The 22,885-nt window shown below is 36.7% G+C and overlaps 1 pseudogene; it reads left to right on the forward strand.

The window, feature by feature from the left end:
- Window positions 1–17,991, forward strand: part of LOC117032029 (putative elongation factor 1-alpha-like 3) — an 86,914-nt pseudogene extending 68,923 nt beyond the window's left edge.
- The last annotated feature ends 4,894 nt before the right edge of the window (window positions 17,992–22,885 follow it).

The following is a 22,885-nucleotide window of genomic DNA, read 5'->3' on the forward strand; positions in this document are numbered from 1 at the left end:
GAGAATCATCTTGGCTTTCTTCTTTTACATCTGCAATTTTGTCCAAGTCAGAAACTGTCTTTGATGTTAACAACATAATATTTTCCAAACATATACACCTTATAATGTGAGCTGTTCTATTGCAATTTTAAAGAAATATTTAAAATTTGTTCTAATTGTATGTCACATGACACCATGATGAAGCGGTACAAAAAATATAAATTTTAATAAAGTTTTGTCCCCTTTAAAAAGTTAAATTAATTATTATTGCCTAGCAATTGCCTAGCAATTGTAAAATACCATTAAACAGTATATTTCATCTTGGAGATTACAATTCCATTCCCAATAACTTGCCCTGAAAATATTATTAGCTACCATTTAAAGATGCATAAACAAGAATGGTCATGTAAAGCTGGAAAACAACAAGAAGTCATTAAAAGGTGACTAGATAGGTAAAATATTTTTACCAGGCAACTGTTAAAGAGTAAAAATTAGATGCATGAATAATAGAACAATGCCTATAATATTGTGTTGACTTTTTAAAAGGTTTTATTTATGTACAAATTTATGCATGTGATTTTATGATGAATATTGGCATGTATAGTTTTCAAGTTTAAACTCACATAGCTACATTGATTGATTTTATTTAATCTAACAATTAACAGAAAAGTGTTTAATTATATTTTTTTCTTTGGGGTTGTTACAGGTACAAAGCTTCACAGCATAAACTGACAGGAAAAGGTATCAAATAAAGAAAAAATAACATCAACACATTATATCTTTATGCATATGATACATTTGTATTATTTTTTACTTAAAATAATTTGTGACTTCAGAAAACATATTCAAAATTGTTTTGCTTCCAATTTCTCTTCCACCTGATGAATGGCTCCCTTGATGCAACTATCCAATGGTGTTAAAACCTCAGTAAACATCAGAAGGAGTTTGTTTGAACTGAGAGTCAAATTTATAGTAATCAAGTGAACACTGAACCAAAAAAGAATCAATTTAAAAATAGTAAGATAGGAGAGTGATATCAGGAAGATGGCAGAGTAGGAAGATCCAGGCACGCCTTTCCCCATGGAAACAATAAATAAACAACTAAATATTGGCTGAAAAAACTTTATAGGAGCTCTGCAAAACAGTCAAGATCTACAGCAAGCGAACAAATGTCCAAAGGAAAAGAAAGAGCCATAAAGCAGTGTGAAATTTTAAGTTGTTTTTACTTGTTTTTGCCTCACCACCTACCGAGCACAGAGGTCTGGTCTGGGGCAAGTGACAGCCAGATCCCCACTTCCTTCTGCAACCCACAGAGAGCAGAGCAGAACTAACTTGCAATATTCTAACTCGCCGGGGGGCTGCCTAAAGGATTGGCCTTTGTGTCACCTAATGTAGAGCTCAGCTGGCCCAGAGTGGTACAGCTCCGATTTCAGTCTAGTAACAGCTATGGAAGCAATGGGCTTGGCTCACAAAAGCCACTGAGGGACTACAGACCCACAAACAGCTGGGGAAAGAGACTGTTAACAGAGAAATATCATAGACTAGCTAAGGCCCCAAGAAGTGGTGTGACTCAGGGAAATTAAGACATTTAAAAGCACCCATGTATACGGGGAACTGGAAAAGAGCACACAGGCCCAGTGATGATGCATGGCCAGAAAAGGGCTAAAAAGACCGGAAGGCTTCATGCTAGATCTCAAGGCTCAGAACATACCTGCTAATGAGAGAAGATTTTCCCCTGCAGAGTCAGTCTGTAAACACTGGGAAAGGTTTTTCTTTTTTTTCCCTTTTGACTCAAGGTACTCAAGGAAATTTCTGTCAAAACATTAACTGACCACAAGTTAAAGAAAACGATTTCATAGATCAGTCATGACAAAGAATGCAATCTATAAAACTAAGTTTAAAAAGTCACTGCAAAAGCAAACAACTAGAACCCAGAACAAACAACAAAACAAATCCCGAAGAGAGGGGAAATACAATTTCCAGAGTTATCATACTATACTATTCAAAATGTCCTATTTCCCCCCACAAAATATGAAGCATTTAAAGAAACAAGAAAGTATGGCCCATTCTCAGGGAAAATTGATTCTTTTAAGTTTAAGAGAATTGTGATTCTAGAGTAATCACTAAGAAAACAATTAAAACCTGTGCAGAAAGGAAACAGAATATTACACTTGAAAAAATCAGTTAAACACAAAAGAAAGCAGTGTTGGAGGATTTGAAAAACAAAAGATATGACATACAAAAAGAGAAATAGCAATGGTCGAAGTAAGTCCTTATGAATTGGCAATTAAATTTAAGTGAATTGACATCTCTGAATTTGTGAGGGTTAGGGGGAGGGGGTGGTAGATAAGGATAAGTGGGGTCAAATATATGGTGATGGAAGGAGAAGTGACTTTGGGTGGTGAATACACAATGTGATATATACATGATGTATTACAGAATTGTATACTTGAAACCTGTGTCATTTTACTAACTATTGTCACCCCAATAAACTTTAATTGAAAAAAAAAGAAATCTCTGTATTTGCTTCCTAAGGCTGCCATGACAAAGTACTGTGCACTGCGTGGCTTAACACAACAGAAATTCATTGTCTCAAAGTTCTGGAGCTAGAAAACCAAAATCAAGGTGTCGGCAGGGACAAGCTTCCTCCATAGCCTCTACCTCCTTTGTCTATTCTAGGTTCTGGTAGCCCAGGTATTCCTTGGCTTGTGGCAGCATAGCTCTAATCCCAGCCTCCGTCTTCAAATGGCTAACTTCCTTCTGTGTCTGTGCCTTCATTAACTTTCTCCTCTCTGTATGTGCTTGTGTCAAATTTCCCTCTTCTTATGAGGACACCAATCATAGTGTATTAAGAGTCCACCCAACTCCAATATGATGTTGTCTTAAGTTAGCTAAACACATTTACAGCAACCCTATTTCTAAAGAAGTTCACATTCTGAGGAACTGGGCGTTAAGACTTGAACTTATTTTTTTGGAGAGGGTGCTATTCAATCCATATCACTCTTATATAAAAAGCATAGATTCTCAAAGTAAATTTTTTAAAATGCTGTCTACAAATAACACATTTTAGAGCCAAAGATACAGAGATTGAAAGAAAAAATTAGAAAAGATATTTTATGCAAATAGAAGACGAAAGAGAACTTAGCTGTTATACTAATGTACGAAAAAGATGAAATAGACTTTAAGTCAGAAAATGTTACAAGAGACAGATAAGGACTTTACATACTGATTAAAGTGTCAATTCACCAAGAGGATATAACAATTATAAACATACACTCGCCTGACAAAAGAGGTCCAAAACAAATGAAGTAAAAATTGACAGAACTGAAGAGAGAAACAGACTTCTACAGCCAATGTTGGAGACTTCAATACTCCACTTTCAATAATGGATAGAACAACTAGGCAGAAAATCAATAAGGAAGCAGAGGACTTGAGAAACAGTACACAGCCATGTACCCTTGACAATGGGTATGTTCTGAGAAATGCATCATTGGTAATTTTTTTTATTGTGTGAACATCACAGAGTGCACTTACACAAACCTAGATGGTACAGCCTACTACACACTTAGGCTGTATGGTATAGCCTATTGCTACACGCCTGTCCAGCAAGTTACTGTACATACACACACAAGAGTAAATCAAGCGCAAGAAAAAATGATGTAATCAAGAGATGTGGTAAAAGATGTGACGGGCATAACATGTTTTGCAGCATGCTTTTTCATAAGTGAAAATAATACACTCTAAAATAATGATAAAAAGTAGAATATAGTAAATATGTAAGTCAGTAACATAGTCATTTATTATCAGTATTATGTACTGAACAGAAGTATAGGTGCTGTACTTTTATACAATTGGCAGTGCGGTAAGTTTGTTTACACTAGCATCACCACAAACAAATGAGTAATGCATTGCGATAGCTACAACATCACTAGGTGATAGGAATTTAGTGTAAGGATAGATATATAGATATATAAACCAATGGAATAGCATTGAGAGTCCAGAAATTAACTCACACATTCTATGGCTAATTGATTTTCAACAAGGGTATCAAGACCAGTAGGGAGTGGGAAGAATAGACTGTTTAGCATATGATGCTGGAATAACTAGATATTCATATGCAAAGGAATGAAGTTAGAGTCCTACTTTAGACAATATCCCAAAATTAACTCAAAATGGATAAACAACCTAAAATATGAACCATAAATATAAAGCTATTATAAAAAAAACTGAGGGATAAATTTATAAATTTGCATTTGGCAATGGTTTCTTAGATATGACACCAAAAGTACATGCAACAAAAGAAAAAAATAGATAAATTGGACTTCATCAAAATTAAACACTTTCATGCATCAAAGAGCATTATCAAGAAAGTAGAAACACAATTCAGAAAATGAGAGAAAATGTCTGCAAATAATATATTTAATAACAGTATAGTATCCAAAACACATAAAGAACTTTTACAACTCAACAACAAAGAGACAAACTTCCCAATTAAAAAATGGACAAAGGACTTGAATAGACATTTCTCCAAAGAAGATACATAAATGGCCCACAAACACATGGAAAAATGCTCAACATCACTAGAGAAAAACAAATCAAAACCACAATGAGCTACCATTTCACACCTAGTAGGATGGTTATAAGAATATATTTTTTAACGGAAAATAATTTTTGCTGAGGATGTGAGCAAATTGGAACCCTTGTACACTGCTGGTAGGCATGTAAAAGGTGCTGTCACTGTGGGGAAATTTTTGGCTATTTCTCAAAAAGTTAAACATAAAATTATCATGTAACCCAGCAATTCTACTACTAGTTCTATACTGTGAAGAACTGAAAATAAGTACTCAAATACTTGTACACAAATGTTAATAGCAACACTATTTACAATAGCAAAACAGTGGAAAAAATCCAAATGTCCATCGACAGATGAACGGGTAAACAAAATGTGGGCTATACATACAATGAAATACTATTCTGTCATAAATAGGAATGAAGTATGGATAATGCAAATATATGTTATCACAAAGAAGAATCTGGAAAACATTATGCTAAGTAAAAGAAGCCAGTCACAAAAGACCACTTATTGTATGATTTTATTTATTTGAAATATCCAAAACAGTTAAACCATAGAGACAGAAAGCATATTGATTTTTGCTAGTGTCTAAAAAAAGGAGGAAATGGCTGTGACTGCTTAATGGGTATGGGATTTTTTGGGGGGGTGATGAAAATGTCTTGGCAATTGATACAGGTGTTGGTTGAGAACATTATGGATGTTCTAAATGCCACTAAATTGTGCATTTTAAAATGATTAATTTTATATTATGTGAATTTCATCTAAATTAAAAAGGGAAACACAAAACACAACAAAACAAAACAAAATTGACAAAAAAAACAAATAGTTTTTTAGGACTCCTTTTTAGGATTTATTTGGACTGTAGTACTTTCCTTCATTAATAAACTTATTGAGAGAGTAGTCTACATTTTCTATAAGCACTTCCTCATCCTTCCATTAAAATTTTAACATTTTGTCAATGCTCTTTGCTCCATAACTCTAATGAACTTACTCTAAGCAGATATAACTCACCTCTTATTTTCTTAATCTATTGAGCTTTCCTCTGACTTGTCTACTTCACTGAACATTTATGTGCCATTATCAATTATACTGATAAATAGGAAGTAAAGAATTGTATGTTAAATAACAAATTCCAACACAAGTGGAAGAGCTAAATGTTTTTTCTTACAGAAGAGGGGAGGATTCTTTTCTAGTGCTGGGATGAGTGAAGACTTGTAGGAGATACGACATTTGACTAACTTCACAAATGAAAAGCATGGATAATCAGTGTGATTTCAGCAAACACGGAAAAAGGGATAAGAAAAGAAAAAGAAGGTCAAAGCGTACATATTTACAGATGAGAAGTCAGAGGTCTGGGTGGAAGAGTCACCTGAGATACACTGTTTTAAAAATAATGTTCACAAGTGACTTTTTCTTCCTCACCTGAAAGGATCAAATCATATTTTAAATGAATCATATTTTAAATGATTTCATTAAATCATTATAATGAAGGTTTAACATATCTTAAAATCCTTTATTTTTTAATAATTTATTTTTCTTATTTTTGAAGTTAATGATATTACTTTGAGGTGATTGCTTTTGAGTTAAACAAGAATATTCTATGACTTTGTATAGTGCCTTTCTGTGGAGCACATTCTTTCTCTTCATTTTTTTTTTCTGTTCTATATTTCATCCAGCATCACAATGACTTCTGACAAGTGACTTATAGGAACTTAACTGTTAAGATTCAGAATGTCTTGAACTTTGGTTAACGGGAGTGGGGGATATTTCACATCTTGCTAGGAAACAATAAATGACACTGAATGTCTAACATTTAAAATCTTCACATGATCAAAGACATGTTTGTGGGTCCTGAGACTTGAATTTAAATCTCCATTTAGCCCTGGAGCTGTAACCATTTTGCCTGAAGACTAGATTAATAACAACAAAGAAGTCACTCCAACGACCTCAAGTTAAAGGGGGAAATCACTTAAAACATAAACAGGCAGAAAATGAAACAAAATGCATTCCTTTATTCATGTCCCTTATTAAGCTGAGAAAACAAAACAAAACAAAAAATTTTTAAAGTAAGCAAAAGAAGAATGGAGTCAGAGAGAGAGAATAGAGGCTTGCAGATGGTTTATCCTGCAGATGGTTTATACTATACTTTACCATATTAACTTTAAACAAATTTTTTTTTTTGGTTTTTATTGGGGAATATTGGGAAACAGTGTGTTTTTCCAGGGCCCAAGTCATTTCCAGGGCCCAAGTCATCCAAGTCATTGTCCCTTCAATCTAGTTGTGGAGAGCGCAGCTCACTGGCCCATGTGCGAATCGAACCAGCAACCCTGTTGTTCAGAGCTTGCTCTCTAACCAACTGAGCCATCCGGCTGCCCCAATATTAACTTCTGAACAATATAGATCATCTGGTCAGGACTGACTGATCACTGTTTCACATCTATCCAAACACATTCCACATACTTTTATGGAACAATCAGCTGCCCTGCCCCACCATTAATCCTCTGGATGTTAGCATTGTAAAATGTGACGCACCGTTCCCCTCCAGGAATGCACAGTGGTCCTGGGAGAGCACGTAAACGAGAACCTATCATTTCTGCCATATTTCCTGTAAAACTGACACATGCATTTGCATATTTTCCATTTCAGCAGTTCAATTTTTTGATATATTTTGCCCAGAAACTCTTGCAGAATAAGCAGGGGATATGAAAGAATAGCCATAGCAATATCATTTGTAACAACGAACAACTGGCAAGACCCTAAATATTCCTTAATAGGGCAATGGATATATTAAGTGAGGTACAACCATAAAATAGAGCACATTATAGCCGTTTTAAAGAACATACATTTATATGTATATATGAATATGTAAATATATGTGTACACCCAGATTTCAGAAACATAATATTTATTTTCTAAAAGATGTTCTTTTATGTAACTTATGTAAAATAATAACATAATAATATGACTTGCTGTTTATAAATATCTACATATTTAAGTATTAAAATATACCAAAAGGTTACATATCAAATTTATGATAGAGTTGCCTCTTTATACAGGAAAGATCACTTATTCCATAATTATTTAATGAGACCTTGGGGAGAGAGCACTGAAAAAGGCAGGAAAGACCACTGTCCTCGCGAAGCTTGTATCTTTGAGTGGGAACATAAGCAGACACTCATAAGCAAGGGACAATATCACATACTGCAGAAATAAGAGGGGACTATGTGCTTGAGAGAGACTGCAGGGCTGCTTCAGAGTGGGAGCTTAGGAAGGACCGACTTGGGAGTGGTCTGAGGAGAAGGCGTGAGCCATGTGACAATGAAGGGAGGAGACCTGCAGGCAGAGGGAAGAACAGATGCCCGGAGCTCAGGCAGGAGGACAGTGTGGTTGGGCATGAGGGGAGGGGTGAGAAGCAGGAGGGGGCAGGGTACAGTCATACCTGGCTTTGTGAGGTCAGCTGGCAAAAAGAGGTGGCTCCCACTGAAATGCAATAGGAGGTATGGGAGCCTACTAAGCAAAGGAATGCCAGAATATGATTTATATGTAAAGAGTTACTCTGGCTACTGCTTGAAGAATGGATTATAAAGAACAGTGGTAGTTAGACTAGTTAGCAAGTTATAACAGTTCACGCTATAGGTTATGCTGGTTGTACTTAAGTAACAGGGTTGTACATGGAGAGATGTGGACAGGGCTTATACCTAGGAAAATGCCCAGATGAATTGAATTAAGAGAGGATGGGCAAGGGAGAGAAAGGAATAAAGAAATGCTCCTAGTTTCTAGTTGGAGTAACTGAGTTTGGCCTGCTCAACTGCGGACATAGCAGGAGAACTGGGTTTTGGGATGTGGAAGTTAACAGTTCTGTTTGGTCATGTTAAGCTTGAGGTTTTCATCACATATCCAGATAGGTGTACAGTAGTCCCCTCTTATTTGAGGGGGATAATTTCCAAGACCCCCCAGGGGTTGCATGAAAGCTCAGAAATGTTCTAACCCTATATATACTATGATTTTTCCTATACGTACGTATATACATACATACGTACGTACGTACATACATACATACATACATATCATACATATCTTTTCACTTTACGGCTTCTCTTTGGCATATTCGAATGGCCAGTAGCACGACTCTTGTGCTTTGGGGCCATATTTAAGTAAAATAAGGGTGACTTAAACACAAGCACTGTGATACCGTGGCTGTCAACCTGATTACTGAGATGGCTGCTAAGGAACTAAGTGGTGGGGGAGTGTGTAGAGCATGGAGATGCTGGGAAAAGGGACGATTCACATCCTGAACATTACAGAACAGAATGGCACAAGATTTCATCACACTACTCTGAATGGCACTCAATTTAAAACTTGAATTGTTTATTTCTGGAATTTTCTATTTACTATTTTCAGACTGTGGTTGACCTCAGGTAACTGAAACCACAGAAAGGGAAAGTGTAGATAAGAGAGGACTACTGTAGTGAGCTGGATGTAGTAGGCAAGGTAATAAGATAGTTTTTTTGGGGGGGAATGAGAGGGGTTATTGTCATGTCAGTGATAAGCTTAAGCAAAGTGCCTGGACAAGAGGACCAGACAAGAGTGAAAATGTAGAAATGAGAAGGAGCCTAGGGCCCAGATCTCCTTCTGCAACAGGAAAAAAATAAAACAAATTGGAGAAAAGAAAAGGAGCCAGCAAAGAAGGTGGAGAGAAGTGTTCAGGCAAGAAAGAGGAAAACCATATGTGGTGGCATCACAGGAGCCAGGAGAAGAACGGATGTTAAGGGAGTGTTTAACTATGACCCAATGCTGAGAAGACATCAAGGGAAGTGACAAAGGTCACTTGTGGGCCGAGGACACCTTGGAAGGGCTGGAGGAAGAAAGTGAGGTATACAAGTGGAGCACCAACCACAGAAACCCTTTCAAGAATTTTCACTAGGCATAAAGTAAGGAAATGAGGCAGTAGCTGGGGAGAAATATGGAATTAGAGAATTTTTGAAAGATAGTCGATACTATATAGAGTTGTATTCTGCTGGCAATGATTCAGAAAGATGGGAAGCAAGTGGTGACGGGATGGAGTAGGATTAAAGGGAAACTCAAGCTCTCTTTGTAATGTTTCGTTACATTTTAAAAGACAGGAATACAAATATGACAGAATGTGAAGAGTAAATGGTAGCGATATCAGCATTTGGTTCACTTTATGCTTTTCTATATTTTAAATCTTCATCCAACGGGAAAACACATGCTTGCACACACATGTAAGTATGGTGTGGGGGTAGGTATCATTTTCTGTGATTTAATATTAAGAAAGTAGTTCAAATTACTGGGTAGGGAGGGTTTGGAGCATGTGATGACATTTCTAGAGCTCATAAATATTTCCAGTTCTTCTCCTCTTCCTATAGTACAGTAGACTGTGCTTCCCAGAACCTGGCAGATGGATCAACTCTCCTGAAAAATTCAGGCCAATCCCTGTGTTATTCCTCTGTCAGAGGAATCCTGATGTTCTGTGTGAAATAAACATGCCCTGAGTCACCACTGGCAATGCTGAGCTGCCACGTGGAGACTCACTGGCCCAAGAATCATTCAGAACCACAGTGAATTGAGCGGGAGCAAGAAATGGACTTTCTTATGTTAAGCTACTGGGATTGTGACAGTATTTGTTATCAACCCGATACAACCCGATACAAAATTGGTAAAAGTTTAGAGAAGACTGCTGCTTTGTATGGGGCTTTTCTTTTCAGTTGAAGTAAGCTAAGAATGTAATAAACGGTTAATTGCTGCTAATACGACACATGACAAAAGTTATCTGCGTTACTTGACTTCTCAAGGCTATTCAAGAATAAAAGTTTAAAAAGATCAACAGTAACTTAATATAAAATAATACTGAAGATTGTTTATATTGAACAAATAGACCAAAGCAACAACAACGAAAACAAAAACACAATAAAACATCTTACTGGTTTACGAAGTATTTTGCTCCTCCTCCCCTTTTTTTAATGTTTCAAAATAGAAATATAATAATATAATAACAGGTGTCACTTATCCATGGAATTTTTTTCCTGTAAATGTTTATAGTCAACAAAACTAAAACTTAAAACAAGAGAAAATATACCTTACTTTCCTGCTTTCCATAAGTCAGCTTAAATTTAACAAAGTCATTATTTTTTAAATTGGTAGTGAAAAAACTCAACAGATAAGCCTGGAAATTTCTCCATTAAAAATGTTTTTCAAGGACAGTGCCTGAAGAATTCATATCTTTATTTCTTTTGAAAACAATAAAACATTTATTCACATTAGATATGATATCATTGCTGAGCTCTCATGTCACTGGTCCAAGTAGGACCGCATCTGCCCGGGCAATTCCTTGGTGGGGGAAGGGCAACTGCTTTAATCCTTTCCATTTGTGACATTCACAATGGACCTGCAGGGGAATAAATTTCTCAAAAGTGATAAAAATTATAATTTCTGCCAAAAGACTGACATGCTGGTTGGTTTAGAAAAGTTTATTATTGAATTCAAGATAGGCTTGGCAGTTTCTGACACCAAGTCACATCCTTAGCACTGTCTTTTGGAATCTGAGGGGTACATCTTGCTGGAGATAGGGATTTAAAGCTCACGTCTATGAAATTTAAGCCCGCTTGCTTTAAACATGCAGCAGCTGGACAAGGCAGAGTCTTCAACTGTCTGAGAAGAAATCAAATTATTGTGGATGATACACACATACCTCACCGGCAGGTCTCACAAGTCTCAGGACTGAGAAAGAAGAGCATACATGGAGCTCTGAGGTTGTTCAAAACCAGTAGAATGACTTGTATTTTCAGGTCTTATTCCTCTGAGTTTGTCGTTTTTGTGAATTTTCAGTATGTATTTGGTTCCCCATTGTTATTATTTGTTCACATAAAAAGCAAAAACTAGAATAATAATTTAAATTGTAATATAATGCAACTGTTAGGTTGGGTCTCCTCTTTTCCCTATGTCCTGTGGAATGCCACATGCCACGTCAAAAGTCATTAAATTTCCCAGATGAGTTAAAATCTTGTGGCCTTTCTGCCTGAGAATATCTGCTTCTAAATTTCTTAGACACTTTATATTCATGATCCATATATTAATTCACAAATGAAACTAATTTCCTTTCTTAATTTCAACAACTATATATACATAGTTAAGAAAGAAATAAGGAAACAACATTGTCGTATTAACACAGGGCTACAAAATATGAAAATAACCAATTAGACACCTTAGAAGTGCAAAACAACATTAAAATAAAAAAACAGGCAAACCTCAAAATATGAGATGAACAGAAATTTATTAGAATTAGTAAATTATAATATAATGTATAATTTTATAATTTATTCTAAAATAAAATTTTATTTATTATGGTGAGAATGAGGATGACTCTCTAAACACACTACTGTTACGAAATAGGAAAGTAAATGAAAGTTAAAAGAGATTGAGACTGTCAATTGAGATAGACCAAATAAAAGTTATTGAAATTTCAGAAGTAAAGAATAGTGAAGAAAGGGGAATTATTTTCCTGATTCCAAAATACAATCTATCAACTAGTTTTGAAATTAGTGCATACCTTTGCCCTCACCCAGTTTGTTTTGTTTTTAACCTGGGCAATTCTAGATTCTCAACATTTCTTCAACAATCTGTACTATGGGTCTGTTTTGTTCTTTCTTCTGGATTACTTTCCTGACATTAGAAGTTAAAAGGAAACAGTATTGCTCAAACTGTGTTTCACAGAAGGACATTGCCAAACATTGTAAAGGGAGAAATCCATGGTTAAACTAATTGGGAAAGTGGTTCATCTATTATAGGCTATGGGAACTCCTACAGCAAAGAAATATGCTTAACTTAATTTTACATTAATTTTACACTTCTTAAATTATTTCATTTTGGAACCCTTTTTTTTTTCATTTATGGAAATTGAACTATATCAGGACTTCCAGCTACAGCTACTGCCTTCCCACAAAAGCAACCCTCTGGGAATCAACCAAAGTCATGAAACAATTGGAGAACTATTTTTGAAGAAGAGCTGAATGTTGGGTAAAAGCAGTGGGAATCTCTGGTTTTCTGGCCTAGGGCTCAGTTGGTGTAGAGATTCTGGCATGGTGCAGGAGGCTGTGAGAACTGGCAGTTTCTCTGCCATGATAAGAAAAAGAAAAAAGCCTCATTGACAAAACCAGAAAAGCCCCAGCTAGCCACAAATAATTGGCAGATTCTAAGGCTAATGTTCAGGCACAAAAGAGATGGGAAAGAGCCCGGCAGAAAGAAAACTCAAGAAAAGATTTGAAAATGGCCTGAACTTTGAATGTGCTCTTGTACCCACATACAGATGTACTGGCAGAGCACAAATGCCTTACTGGCTTGAAATGTTTGAGCACAGCCTCTGTTCAAACACTGGGCTCTCACTGAGTAATACAGACACAGAGATGGCTCCTAGCAATGCAGGATTCAAAATTAAAATAAGAATATTAAAAAATAAATGAGCAGAGAGACATCAGCCGCTGCACACCATTGGCCAGACAGAACTCACAGATTTACTCCATACAAGATAATAAATAAAAAGAGAAACAAACAAACAAAAACGATAATAACAACTCTTAGGGGAAAATCAGGTTCTATCATTGATATACGAGGTCAGACAACTAAGTTGTAAAGTCTGACTTCATTCTTTTATGCTTGACTGCTGACAGCTTTTAGGCCTCCCCGTCCCTTTTCCCCTTCTACCTCAAAATGTGTTCTATATATTAAAAGGAACACTATTCATAATAATAATAATAACAACAATTATTATTATTGACTTAGTGCCAATTTTTTTACAAGCTCTTTTAGAAAAATAGAGAAAGAAGAAAATTTTTTCAACTCATTCTAGGAGGCTAAAATTACCCTGACACAATGTCAGACAAAAACACCAAGGAAAATAAAATTACAGCCCAACACTCCTCATCAACATAGGCACATAATCTTTAACAAAAATTTAGCAAGAAAATCCAGCACCATATATAAAAAAAATTATACATCGTGACCAAGTGACGTTTTTACCCAGGTGTTCAAAATTGTTCAATATTTAATAATCAGTTAATGTAATGCACCATATTATAACAAAAAGGACAAAAACACATAATCATGTCAATGGATACACAAAACATTTGACAAAATGCAATACATGTTTACAATTAAAAAACTCAACAAACTAGGAATAAAAGGGAATTTCCTCCATCTAAAAACAGGTCTTCTATTTAAAAAAAATAAAACAAAACAATTTTCATTTTTAATGCTGAACAACTAAATGCTTTCTATCTTATTTTCGGAGCAATTTAAGGATTCTATTTTTGCCACTCCTATTAAACATTTTACTGGAAATGCAAGAAGGCCTCCTAGAAAATCAAATATTAAAAACATCTAGTTTGGAAAAGAAAAGTAAAACTGACTTTATTGACAGATGACATGGTCATGTATTAAAAAACAAAATTCAACTGAGTAAATTTTAAGGAGCTCATTGGCTTTATTCAACAATTTATGAATTAGGCAGCCTCTATTATAGCAGATAGAAAGGAGTTCTGAGGAGCTATACAAAATGAATGTCTTTTATATGCAGAAGAAAGCAGGAACAAAAGAGCTATACTAGGCAAAAAGGCAGATTGGTTATTGCAGTTATTTTCCTTTAGGGGATGGTAGGGGCCTCTCTGACAGATTACCTAACCAATGCTGAGCAGGCATTTCCTGATTGACCGGTTTAGGCTTCCATTTATTTTTCTATTTTTTCTTTTTTAATTAAAGTTTATTGGGGTGACTATTGTTAGTAAGGTTACATAGATTTCAGGTGTACAATTCTGTATTACATCATCTATAAATCCCATTGTGTGTTCATCACCCAGAGTCAGTTCTCCTTCTGTCTAGGCTTCCATTTCTGACAGAGTTGAAATCAAGTCTTGGTTCAGCGGTGACATAAGACGTAGTATAATTTACTCCATTTTGAGTTTGTTGTTTTGTTTTTAACACCTGCATGTAGAAAACTACAAGAGTGGAAGTGAAATCAGGTACATGATAGTCCAAGTTTATGGGGATAATGCCATGAAGAAAACAGCAGTGTTCAAATGGATTAAACATTTTTCTGAGAGGAGAGAACGCATCACTGATGAAGAAAGTTCAGGGAGGCCAGTAATGAGCAGAACTGATGAAAACATTGCAAAAATTCGTCAAATTGTGTGTCAAAATAGTCGACTGTTAAAAGCATAGCAGACCAAGTAAACATCGATAGACAAACAGTAGCAAAATCGTAACTGAAAATCTTGGCATGAGAAACGTGTGCAAAAATGGTCCCAAAAGAACTCACCAATGAACAAAAACAAAGGGGAGTCGAAGTTTTCCAAGACCTTTTGGAGAGGCAAGATGATATTTTGGGCCATGTTATCACTGGTGATGAAACATGGGTGTATCAATACGATCCTGAAACAAAGTGTCAAAAGCGCACAATGGAAGTCAGCCAATTCTCCACAACCAAAAAATTTCCATTAGTCCAAATCAAGAGTCAAAACTATGTTGCTAACCTTTTTTGATATCAGAGGGATTATTCGTTATGAGTTTGTACCAACTGGATCAACAGTCAATCAAGTTTACTATTTGGAAGTGCTGCAAAGGCTGCATGAAAAAGTTAGACGAAAACGACCTGAACTTTTCACCAACAATTCATGGCTCTTGCATTACCACAATACACCAGCTCACATGGCACTGTCTCTGAGGGAGTTTTTAGCCAGTAAACAAATAACTGTATTGGAACACCCTCCCTGCTCACCTGATCTGGCCCCTGATGACTTCTTTCTTTTCACAAAGATAAAGGAAATATTGAAAGGAAGATATTTTGATGACATTCAGGACATTAAGGTAATACGACGACAGCTCTGATGGCCATTCCAGAAAAAGAGTTCCAAAATTGCTTTGAAGAGTAGACTAAGCGCTGGCATTCATGCATAGCTTCCCAAGCGGAGTACTTTGAAGGTGACCATAGTAATATTCAGCAATGAGTTATGTAGCACTTTTTCTAGAATGAATTCACGAACTTAATTTTCAGAGCTTGTATGTATTATTAGATTTATCTTTAAATAATATCCTTTTATGACCAGCTATTACAGAGAAGGGAACCAATAAAACAGTTCTTCCATGTTCTTTTACCTGTAACTTTGAGTTTTCATTGGGTATATCATTTGGATGTTGTCAGGACATACAACATTTTTATTATGTCCAGGCTCCAATCCCCACATTTGTTTTAGTCTCAAAATTAATATATACAAAGGTCATTGCCAAACTTTCTGCTTTATTTTGCTAGCAAGTCTTAATTGGAAAATATTTATTCTCCAAGAGTTTCCTCAATTAGGATTCACAGGAAAAACATCTAAGTTTTTGCATATTCAAAACTATAGGATAATTAGATTGATGTACAAGCCTGGGTTCATACTAAATATGAAAGTTATTTAAAAATTCAATATTTTACTAATGATATATAATATTAAGACACATCAAGACCTTTATTCGTTTTGAGCACCCCCTACATTAATGTACCTGTAAGGAAATTGAGAACCACATAGAGATGGGAAACACATCAGCCTATTTTGTAAGGAAGCTCAAGTGCAGTGAAGGAGACATAATTAAATACTTCCAACAGTGAACAAATTATTCTGAGATACATGATTTGAAGAAAAGAAATTCCATTTTCTGAGAAGATTTTACAGAGAAACCTGACCAAGTCATAGAGGCAGGAGGGGCTTCCCCAAGGAATAACACGTGTACCAGTGAATCTCCAACTTAATAGCTGCTGAGGGACATGTGCTGACATTAAATGGCCAGATGTCATTAGATAGACAGCTTGCATGATTCAAACAGAATGACAACTCTATGTAGAGGTAACAAGACATAGCCAAATATTTCATGTAAGTTTTAGAAAATGAGAGCCAACCAAGGGCTTAGAAGTAATATGAATGAAGTCTTAAAAACTGCTTGAACTTAGTAAATGTTTGGCTAATAAATCAACTTGGAAAATGCAAGCCAAAGTTCAATAAGGAGAAGCAACGTGGACAAGAGCTAGAGAAGCCAAACAGGCATTTGGGGAACACTCCAGCAGTGTAGCCATGCTAATGAAACAAGGCTTAGGGTTCAGGGCCAGCCAGAGCCTCGGGGAGCACCCCAGGCTGTGAGCTGAACCGCCTTCCCAGGGCTTCAACCAAGGAGGGAAGAAGAAGCAAGTCCAAAGTGATTAAAGAAGCCTTCTTGCCCAAACTGCAGCCGTCTTAAGAGATCATTTCTAGTATCACAATGTCTGCCATCTGTCATTCAGCAGGGTGAGTGAACCCATTCTGTAAGCGATGAATGGCAAAGCTGCCTGTCCCCCAGTTTTCCTTCTGTAGAATATGCCTTATAATCAAATCAAGTGAGGATTCCCAACCTCAGCTGCAGCCTTCTGAGCGGGAGTCACCATGGGGTAGAGGCGAGGAGTCTATTTGATTCTATTGTATTTAAAGAATCGTAAGATTTACTTGGAATCTAGAAGACAAAGATAATTATTTGAGTAAATTTCTTAACTTAAAAAGTTAATCCTGCTTTTTCACCATGGCTTTGCTGCCAGAACACAGGTGTAGTGAAAACTACCACTAAATCTAAGCCAGAATGGGGAAGGAAAAGATTCATATCAACACCATCATCATTGGACAGATAGACTCCACTGCTGGTCATCTGACCTACAGATGTGGTGGGGTTGACAAAGAACCATGGAAACATTTGAGAAGGAGGCTGCTGAGATGGGAAAGGGCTCCTCCCAGTCTGCCTGGGTCTTGGAGAAACTGAGACTGAACGTGGGATCACCACTGATATCTCCCTGTGGAAGTTCGAGACCAGCAACTATTATGTGACCATCATGGATCCCCCAGGACACAGAGACTTTATCAAAAACGTGAGTACAGGCCCCTCTAGGCTGACCGTGCTGTCCTGATTGTTGCTGCTGGGGTCGGCAAATGTGAAGCAGGTCTCTCCAAGAGTGGGCAGACCCGTGAGCACGCCCTTCTGGCTTACACACTGCGTGTGAAACAACTAATTGTGGGTGTTAATAAAACGGATTCCACCTAGCTGCCTTACAGCCAGTAGAGATACAAGGAAATCCTTAAGAAGTCAGCATCTACATGAAGAAAATTGGCTACAACCCAAACACAGTAGCATTTGTGCCACTTTCTGGTTGGAATGGTGGTGACAACATGCCAAATGCTAACATGCCTTGGTTCAAGGGATGGAAAGTCACCCGTAAAGATGGCAATGCCAGTGGAACCACACTGCTTGAAGCTCTGGATTGCATCCTGCCGCCAACTCTTCCAACTGACAGGCCTTTGCGTCTGCCTCTCCAGGATTTCTGCAAAATTGGTGGTATTGGCCCTGTTCCTGTGGGCTGGTCACATTTGCTCTAGTCCATGTTACAACCATGAAGCTTTGAGTAAAGCTCTTCTGGGGATAATGAGGGCTGCAATGTCAAGAATGTCTCTGTCAAAGATGTTCGTCATGGCAATGTGGCTGGTGACAGCAAACATAACCCGCCAATGAAAGCAGCTGACTTCACTGCTCAGGTGATTATCCTGAACCATCTAGGTCAAATCAGTGCTGGATACACACTGTGATGGGCTGCCACACAGCTCACATTGCTTTGCTGAGCTGAAGGAGAAGAATGAGCATCATCCAGGGAAAAAGATGGAAGAATGCCCCAAATTTTTGAAATCTGGTAATGCTGCCATCACTGATGGTTCCTGGCATGCCCATGTATGTTGAGAGCTTCCCTGACAACACTCCTCTGGGTCATTTTGCTGATCATGACAGGACACAGACAGTTGCTGTGGGTGTCATCAAAGCAGTGGACAAGAAGGCAGCTGGAGCTGGCAAGGCCACCAAGTCTGCCCAGAAGGCTCAGAAGGCCAAATGGACATTATCCCCAATACCTGCCAGCCCACTCTTAATCAGTGGTGGAAGAACGGTCTCAGAACTGTTTGTCTCAATTGGCCATTTAAGTTTAGTAGTAAAAGACTGTTTAATGATTACAATGCATCATGAAACCTTCAGAAGGAAAGGAGAATGTTTTATGGACCATTTTTTGTGAGTGTGTATGTGGCAGTTTTTCAGTTATTAGTTTTTAAAATCAGTACTTTTTAATGGAAACAACTTGACCAAAAATCTGTCACAGAATTTTAAGACCTGTTAAAACAAAGTTTAATGAGGGGGAGAAAAAAGTTAAACCCAAAGTTTACTTATCAAAATAATTGCATATCAGTCACTACAAGGAATTTGACAGATATGCAGAGCACACAAAATCCCTAATGCTCAGAAGCTAACTTAAGATAGGACAAAGATAAGGAGAATATCAGTATCTGCAACCACCTGTTTTCCTACAAAGATGTTAAAGCAACTGCCAGGGAAATAAATGAAAGCAAGCAAGAGAGATGCAGAAAACAAAAGAAGAGAAAACACAGCTTTATACTTTTGTGCATACGAGAGTGATAAGTATACCTGAATGGCATTCAAAGAAAAACAAAACAGCAAAATATTTTTAACCCGACAAACTGAGGAAACTATAAACCATTCATTCAGGAACTACCCTAACTAGGAAATTAGTGACACATAATTTAAAGAAAAGTTCACAATGTACTAATTTCTTCTGGTTGAATATTTAATGAATAAATAAATCCAGTTTTTATGCATGATGAATTATCATGCTTTAAAATACCATGCTTTCTAGAATCATTTTATTTCATAAAATGTTCACAGCTCAAAAATTCATCTAGAGACAGCATATTAGAAAAGGAACAGAGAAAATAAGATAAATGATGAAAACACAAGCAGCTTGTTTACAGGAAGCTGGACAATTGTGAAAGATATGAAGACAATACTATGCCATTGATTAAGCACAAAAAGCTTTATGTTTTCTAAAAACAAATTTAAGATGTTTATGACTGTCCCAGAGAAAAAGAGAGAGTATCCTATAGTAATCGTTTTTAACTTTAGAAGAAGTCTCTGAAGCAATTTTTTTTTTATTTAAATTTATTGGGGTGACAATTGTTATTAAAATTACATAGATTTCAGGTGTGCAATTCTATATCACATCATCTATAAATTACATTGTGTGGTCACCACCCAGAGTCAGTTCTCCTTCCATCACCGTATATTTGATCCCCCTTACCCTCATCACCCACCCCCAACCCCTTTACCCTCTGGTAACCGCTAAATTACGTTCCCCAGATTAATTTTCAAACCCCGTGGCCATCCTGTGGTTGAAGCAATTTTTTTTAATATACTATTTAGAACCTAATCTAAGTTTCTGATAAATGGGCTTCTCTCTTCCCCCCCACCACAAAAAAACATCATTTATTAAAGTATAATGGAATGGAAATGCACAATTCTTAATTTTTACAATATTTTGATAGAGTTAATAGTGGAGATTTTGAGTATATAGATATGTTAGTAAGGTCTTCTTTTTAGAACTTCGACTAATTACTTTTTCTTAATTAGCTAGAGGCTAGAGGCTAATAGATTTTATTGGTCTTTTCAAAGAACCTGCTTTTGGTTTTGTTGATTTTCTCTACCGATTTCCTGTTTTCAGTTTTATTGATTTGTGCTCTATCTTTTTTTCCTTCTGCTTACTTTGGATTTAATTTGTTTTCTTTTTTCTAGTTTTCTAAGGTAGAAACAGATTATTGGGCATTGTCATGATGGAGGATGATTTATGGCACACTTTAAAATACACCTTCTCTCAACTGTAGCTCACACCCGAATGACCACCGAACAAGTTGAAACTTGTCACAGACTGTTACTAAGGTTTGATGTGCCACTTCCCATATTGAAGATCCCGGCCTTTCTGTTGGATGGCACTCGGCAGCAGCATTCACTGTATTTTGTGGTCACAATGGAAAGGCTCCATGTCACACATCACTTCTGGATACTGCAATTTCTGTCACATAATAATATTACGGAGTATCCTCATCCACCTTATTCACCAGATCTGGCATCGTGCGACTTCTGGCTCTTTCCCAAAGTTAAAATGACCATGAAAGGTAAAAGTTTTGAATCAATTCAGGACACCAAGGCAGGCATGACAGTGCAACTCACGAAAGAGGACTTCCAGAACTGCTTCAGAAAGTGGCAAAAAACGATGGGAAGAATGTGTTCAAAGTGAGGGGGAGTATTTTGAGGGGGATTAATGGCAATGTGTCTTTTCCTGTAATACATTTTTTAAAATTTAAACATTCACTGTATTGTTTGATCACACCTCATACATGTGTTAAAGTATGTTTTATGGTCCAGTCTGTCTTAGTGAATGGTACGTATGAGCTTGCGAAGAATGTATGTTGTGCTATCACTGGATGAAGTAGTCTATAGATGGCAATTATCTCCAGTTGATTGATGGTGTTGTTGGTTCAACTATGTCCTTGTTGGTTTTCTGCCTCCTGAATCTGTCCGTTTCTGACAGACAAGTGTTGAAGTCTCCAACCATAATAGTGGCTTTATCTATTTCTCTTTGTAATTCTATCCAATTTTGCCTCATATATGTTGATGACGCAGAACATACTTTATCATATGTAATGACCTTTATCCCTGATAACTTTCTTTGTTCTGAAATCACTTGCAGTAATTAGTCTGCAATTACTAATACAGATACAATTGTTTTCTCTTGATTAGTATTAGCATAGTACACCCTTCTTCACCTCTACTTTTAATCTATATATATTTTTATATTGAAAGTAGGTTTCTTGTAGAAAAGATATAATTGGTTCTTGTTTTTAACACACTCTGACAGGGCTGTTTAATTGGTGCATTTAGACCACTGATGTTCAAAGTGATTATTATGATATAGTTGGATTCAATATCTACCATATTTGTTACTGTTTTCTATTTATTGCCCTTGTTCTTTGTTCCTGTTTTTGTCTTCCACTCTCATCCTGCCTTTTGTGGCTTTACTTGAATATTTAATACAATTCCATTTTTCCTCCTTTCTTAGCATATAGATTTTACTTCTGCCTTCCTTTTTTATTAATATACTTTTATTACTCCAATCATTTTTATTGGCTCAGTTATATTTGTGCCTATTATTGTAAAAAACATCATAGTTCTCTTTTGGAATTAAATAGGTGAAAATAATTAATAAACATATAGGCTAATATATGTATTGTACATAAGAAAATGAAAACTTAGATCTTTAATTTGGGAAGAAAGAAGATGAACAAAAGAGCTTTAAAATTAAACACAGATTTAAAAAATACAAATGTTAAGGGTGGTATTGGATCTTGAGATTATCATAGTAAGCGAAATAAGTCACACAGAATAAGTCGAGAACCATATGATTTCACTGATATGTGGGATGTAAAACTGAAAGCAACAAACAAACAAAAACTCATAGACACAGACAACAGTTTAGTGGTTACCAGAGGCTAACAAAGGAAGGGGGTTGTAGAAGAGGGTAAAGGGGGTCAAATACATGGTGATGGAAAGAGAAAAAAAAGTGGCATTGCAATCTTACCTTGCTTTTATTTTATTGATGCCATTCAGGAGACTAAACTAGCAAGTCAGAGGAAAGGGGGAGTCAGGGAGAGGGGTCTCCAAAGACCAAGGAGATGAGTACGTATGTGTGAAAGTACGAAAGGGTTCAGAGATAGCCAGGAAAATCAGGCCTGAAGATTGGGCCCTGGGCTGGGCGGTGATGAGGCCCTCTCCAGGAAGACGGCGTCCAAGGAATTCTCAGGGAATTCGGAGGCCTGCATGTGAATTGGATGTTATTCCTTACGGATGAGGCCCACCTGTGTTGGAACCTGTGCTGGAGTTTAATTCTCTTGGAAGAAGTACAGAGAAAGCATCATCTTCAAGTGCCCAGGTGAGTTCTATGGCAGCATCTTATGACTCGGTGTCCACTGGCAAAGAAAGCTACAAAGCAGCCAAGTGTGGCCCTACCTGTTCAGCTGTGCTCACCAGCCAGAGGGGGACATGTACCCCACAGCAACAGGCCATGTCAACTCATATAAATTCCCAGGGGGGAGGAAAAACTGGGTAGAAAAAAAAGAAACTATTCCAAAGAGATACTGTCAGAAGAGTCCAGGGAAATAAAATTCATTCCCATAGATGCAGACTTTTTTATATGTATAATCTGCCTAAACGATTTCTGATTCTAGTGTGAAGACATGTACCATGATTATTGTTTACCTAATAACTGTGAGAGATAATATGCACTGACAAATTATATAGCTTTTAATGATGTAGTATATGTTACAGAATAGAAAGTAGTAGAATATTTGTAAGATATACACTCTCCTTCCAGATATGGAAGGC

This window comes from Rhinolophus ferrumequinum, chromosome 12 (assembly GCF_004115265.2).
Source record: "Rhinolophus ferrumequinum isolate MPI-CBG mRhiFer1 chromosome 12, mRhiFer1_v1.p, whole genome shotgun sequence".
Taxonomy (NCBI): domain Eukaryota; kingdom Metazoa; phylum Chordata; class Mammalia; order Chiroptera; family Rhinolophidae; genus Rhinolophus; species Rhinolophus ferrumequinum.